This window comes from Myotis brandtii, unplaced genomic scaffold, assembly GCF_000412655.1.
Source record: "Myotis brandtii unplaced genomic scaffold, ASM41265v1 scaffold23, whole genome shotgun sequence".
Classification (NCBI taxonomy): domain Eukaryota; kingdom Metazoa; phylum Chordata; class Mammalia; order Chiroptera; family Vespertilionidae; genus Myotis; species Myotis brandtii.
In genome coordinates, this window is record NW_005358649.1 from 4,914,969 (window position 1) to 4,920,246 (window position 5,278).

Here is a 5,278-nt window from a genome sequence, read left to right on the forward strand (position 1 = left end):
ATAAATTTAAAAATAAATAGGGAAAAAGTGTAGTTATCTTTGACACAACAGTTACAGACACTAAGTCACTGCTTATACATCTCATAAATAAACTTAACTCATCGCACAATTTCCAAGCAGCTGTTACCTTAGGATGTTAACACCATTTGAATTTATCCTATGTGTTCATGTGACTATCTGCCCTTCCGCCTGTTCCCCCTACAACACATCCCACTCTAATGTTAGCTCCATGACGGCAGAAACCTTGACTGAATTTATGCTGCATCCTCAGTGCCAACAAGTGTACCTGGCCCATGGCAGGTGCTCAATGCATTTTGCTTGAATGAATGAATGAATGAATGAACCCCTTACATGTTAGTACTCACCGGGATGAATACTCACTAATCTCTCCTAGGCCTTTGCCCAGTTTTCCTGGTCAATCTCCTATCTATGGTTTCAATTACATCTACATACCAATGACTCTGTGTCCTACACTCTCTTGCTGATCACCAGACCCATTACAACTGCCCACTGGACGTCTCCATTTGAAAGTCCCTCAGGCAACTCCAATTCCACATGTCTAAAGTGGAACTTGTTAACTTCCTCTGTTTGTTCATCTCATCTATACTAAAAATAAAACCTTGTCTCAAACATATCATTCACATTATCTTCCTTTCAAATTCTTTCTTTTCTCATGAACTCACATTTACCCTCTCAAATTCCTAACAGAAGACTCTACTTACCCTCACACAGTCCCCATTTACTCACTACATTAAATCCAGTGTCCACCCTGACCAGGCCAGTCAAAGCAGCGTCCCAGAAGTCAGCCACAGACATCATGTCATGTTCTCAATTAAATGAATTCTCTCTTAGACGACTGTGCTTTCAGCCCCTTCCTCTACGCCCACTGCCTCTGCCTTAATTCGATCTTTGTTATTTCTCTCCTAGATTTGTGCAAAACCACTATAACTAGTCTCTCCACCACCAGTCTCTCTTTTGTCTAGTTCGTCCTTCTCCAATGCCTACAGAATGATTTTTCTGAAATGCCAAAACCACGCCACTGCCCTTTCAAAAATAAGTCAGGCATCTCCGCCTAACAGCTAAACTTCAAACTACCAGCAACACACACGTCTTCAGCCTCCCTGCCAGCCACGTCCACTCTGAACTCCAAGCATTTTCTCAAACGCCATGCCCTTTTGTCTTCAGTACTTAGCTGCTTCTGCCTGCAATTCCTTTTTCTTCTTACCCACGTTAAAATGCTGTGTGCTCTTTAATACTTCATTCGAATGCCTCCTCTTATGGATTCTCCCTCATTCCTTCAGTCAGAGCTGTTCGTTCCCATTTATGATTAACCTATGTGGCCATACCTCAAGTGAACACCTGTCAGGTGACACTTACTATGACACTTACTGTAGGGGGCAGGCATTACAGACATCATTTCATGCAGCATGCTAGGAATCTTTCATTCTTTTTATCCAACACTCACCCCTGGAGACAGGGCTAATTTGTGGTAGTGGGCAATCTTCGGGATTTCTACCCGTCTGTTGTCCAACTTGACCATAACTCCTCCTGTGCCCACTGGCCCAGTGCTTGGCATGCTACCAGCAGGTGCAGGTACTTCAGTACTTTTCCAGAGTGAATAACCACATGGCCCATTTCCTGCTCCTCAGCTAGGACAACTCCCCTATTCAATGGGATGATGTCCTAGAGCCCGATTAACTTCATATCCATGTAATTCTTCGCACATACACTGAAATTACTGAAAACTATCCTTTTCTCTTAATAAGAGCTTTTCAAGCTGTGAGCTTTATATCATTTTCCAACAGTAGCCCTCGTTTTCTCAAATGTTCCCTTTCAGGACTTGATTCTGGACCTACACATACTTTTTATTTAAAAGAGGACTGCACTGCCGATAAACACATTTCAAACGTTTTCAACTGTCCCTTCTCTCTGACAGCTAAATCTGCTTTTTGATGTGACTGTGTTAAGATGGTAGAACTTTCCAGAACCTAAACTCGGTCAAGGTTTAAAATGAATAATTTCACATAGGGAAATGAGTAAACTGATTCCTAATAGGATGTTTTGCTTGGGTTGTCCTTCAGGTGTGTATTTACATAATAAAATTTTATCTTAGAATAAAATCCAAAGTTCCCAGCAGATCAAAAGAGACAGAATTTTTAAATGACTCAGACTCAGTTGTGTATATAGTTGGGGGCAGAAATAAACGTATTAATGAAATTCAAGAAAGCCACTGTCCACCACCACACACTAGCCCTGCCTACAAGGACCAGTCTGCAAACACTGTGCTGCAGTTTGATTTAAAATAAGGCTCCGTTGTCCTGCCAGTGAGGGTCAGTTGGTTGAGCGTCGTCCTGTGCACCAGGAAGCTGCCTGTTCAATTCCTGGTCAGGGCACAAGCCTGGGTTGCAGGTTTGGCCCCCAGCAGGAGGCAGCCGATTGATGTTGATGTTTCTTTCTCGCAGATGTCTGTCTGTCTCTCTCTCTCTCTCTCTCTCCCTCCGTCTCCCCTCCCTCCCTCCTTCCCCCTTCCTCTCTTTGAAAACAATAAAAAAATATTTTTAAAAAATAAAATAAGGATTTGTTAGCAAAAATGTACCAGGCACTTCTGCTTGCTCACAAAGTAATGTATGTAATGCCTACTTCACTCTCTGCTAGATCGTCAGTCAGTCCACGAATGTCAGTTCCATTCCCTTGTTTCCCCATCAGCTCCTAAATGAAGGTGCCCTGGGATGCCAGAGCAGGTCGTTTTCATGTGCACAAATCCCACGTATTCCGCATACGGTTCTCTTTCTCAAGAGTTGTCCTGGGTGAGAAGAGAACAATCATGAAATGTAAGCCAGGTTATTCATGGGGGGGAAAAAAAAAGTGAGACATAGCCTAATGCTGGAAAGAGGGAAACATCTCAACACGACCTACAATGAGCACAGGTATGTCAACACCTGCCTGATGGGGACCATTCATCTCTCGTCGCTGAGAAAAAGTCGCCTCGCTGCCAGCCTTTCCTGGCAAAAGGAAATGCAGTTCACCTTTAGATGAAACATAATTTATTTTTTCTTCAGAAACTTGATTTTCAAATAACTCCAACCAGAATCCTCGTGTTGGGTTGGAATCTCTTCTGACGCAAACTGAAAAGGCTGCCGACAAGGCTACGCGGGGAGGGCACGCAAGGACGGCCGTTTCCCAGCCACAGTCGCTGCGGCAGGAAGGGCTCTCTGGGTTTGCAGATGACTTTTTCTCTGAAATGTCTCACCTGTCTTACTACGTATGTATGCGCTGGGGCCAAGGATCAAGGGTGTGTCTTTGTCCTTCTGAGTTCCATCATGACGTTCTGCACTGATCTGGGGTGGGAGTTAGTCCCGAGTAGTTCATGCGGTGAGAATGGACTGTTTGCTCAGGCCTGCTCCACTCTTCCCAGGATTTCTGTTACTCATTACAGTATATTTTCATGTGCATCAGGACTTCCATTTTCAAGTGTAATGTTTTTCTCTTTAGAGCTGGAAATTTTAGCAAAATGAGTTGATCTAGTGTATCTCCTCTGGTTTTGGTGGAAGTACAGCTACTATGGGGTTTAGAGCCAGGAACTATGAAAGAAGCCTGCTGCAGTCATATTAAACTTCAAAAAAAAGGGAGACATATCAGTTGAAATGTACTGTTTGAAAAGAGAGTTTTCAAGTAGATGTTTCGAAGCATCTGAAACTCACCGTGATGGAAAGCCTCTCTATAAAATACTCCTTAAATATGTAAAATAAACTAACTAGGGCTTAATTGAGACACCAACTTCTTTATATTCTTTATGTGAGAAAAACAAATCTAGTTTATCCCACTTTGCTCTGCAGGGTTCAATAACAACACTGCTCAAAGGATGATGGAAAGTAGGAGGAGCACAGAACAGCAAACTGAAATCAAACCCACCTAGAAAGAGTAACTTATTAAAATACAGCCAACTCTCCACATCCGCGGTTCCACGTCTGCGGATTCAACCAACTGCTGGTCATAAATATTCAGAAAAAGGGTTATGTTGTTGCTGACATGAGCTAGGTGGTCAGGCCTGTGATGGTGCATCTGTACTGAACACGTACAGGCTGTTTTCTTGTCATTATTCCCTAAACCAGTGGTTCTCAACCTTGGCTGCACATTAGAATCACCTGGGAATCTTTTTAAAATCCTGATTTCTGGGCCTCATCCTCCGGAAATTCTGTTTCTTTGTTATGGGGTGGGGCCACAACATTAGTAACAAAGAAACAGAATTTCCAGAGGATGAGGCCCAGAAATCAGGATTTTAAAAGGATTCCCAGGTGATTCTAATGTGCAGCCAAGGTTGAGAACCACTGCCCTAAACAATACCATATAACAACTATTTATATAGCATTTACACTGCATTAGGTATTACAAGTAGTCTAGAGATGGTTTAAATATACGGGAGGATGTGTGTAGGTTACAGGCAAATACTGTGCCATTCTACGTAAGAGACTTGAACATCTGCTCACGTTTTGATACTGCGAGGGGCCTGGAACCAATCTTCTGTGGATACCGAGGGGCAAATGGAATTCATTTTGAACCTAATCATTTTCTAATGACTCATTTAAAGAAAAAAAAACACACCTGCTTATATTTAATTATACAAAGATATTTCTAATATAATTAGTATGGAAAAATCAAAAAACTTAGAATAGTATAAATTAAAATGTAACAAAAAAGTATTCAAATATTCAGCTCAAATGTACAGCATTTCAAGAATGTCTTTCCCATAATAATTTTCTTTAAAAAGCCCCATGATTTTGAAACATTTTGGCATTATAATGAAAGAGTATCAAATTACACAACATAAAGCCCTGAAACACTATGACTATAATTTTAAGCGAGCTTTTATGAAATGCATGGAAGTTATAGAAGCATACTGACTAAAGCATAAAGTCTGAGGTACACAGAACTAATGACATAAAACTTTTTGCTGAAAAATAAGAAAACATCCAAGTTTTAAAAGAGGATAATTAAAATGCACTCAATGAATCTGCAAAGAAACAAATACTCACTTATGACACAGATCCAAAAGCTTGCTTCTAAAATGTGGTTAAAAACTTTAGGTGAGCCCAAGCAAGAATAAAAGCATTACCAAGAATGTGCAAGTGTTCAGTCACATTCTGCTCTGTGAAGTCAGCTTTATTAATAACTAGAGGCCTGTTGCACGAAGAGATTCGTGCAATAGGCCTTCCCTTCCCTTGGCTGCTGGCACCAGTTTTCCTCAGGCACCCGGGACCCAGGCCTTTACTCTGGCTGG

The 5,278-nt window shown here is 41.6% G+C and overlaps 1 protein-coding gene across 8 annotated transcripts in view; it reads right to left on the reverse strand.

Annotated features, from left to right (window-relative positions):
- Positions 1-5,278, reverse strand: part of STAU2 (staufen double-stranded RNA binding protein 2) — a 220,675-nt gene that overhangs the window by 107,539 nt on the left and 107,858 nt on the right. The window lies entirely within an intron of this gene.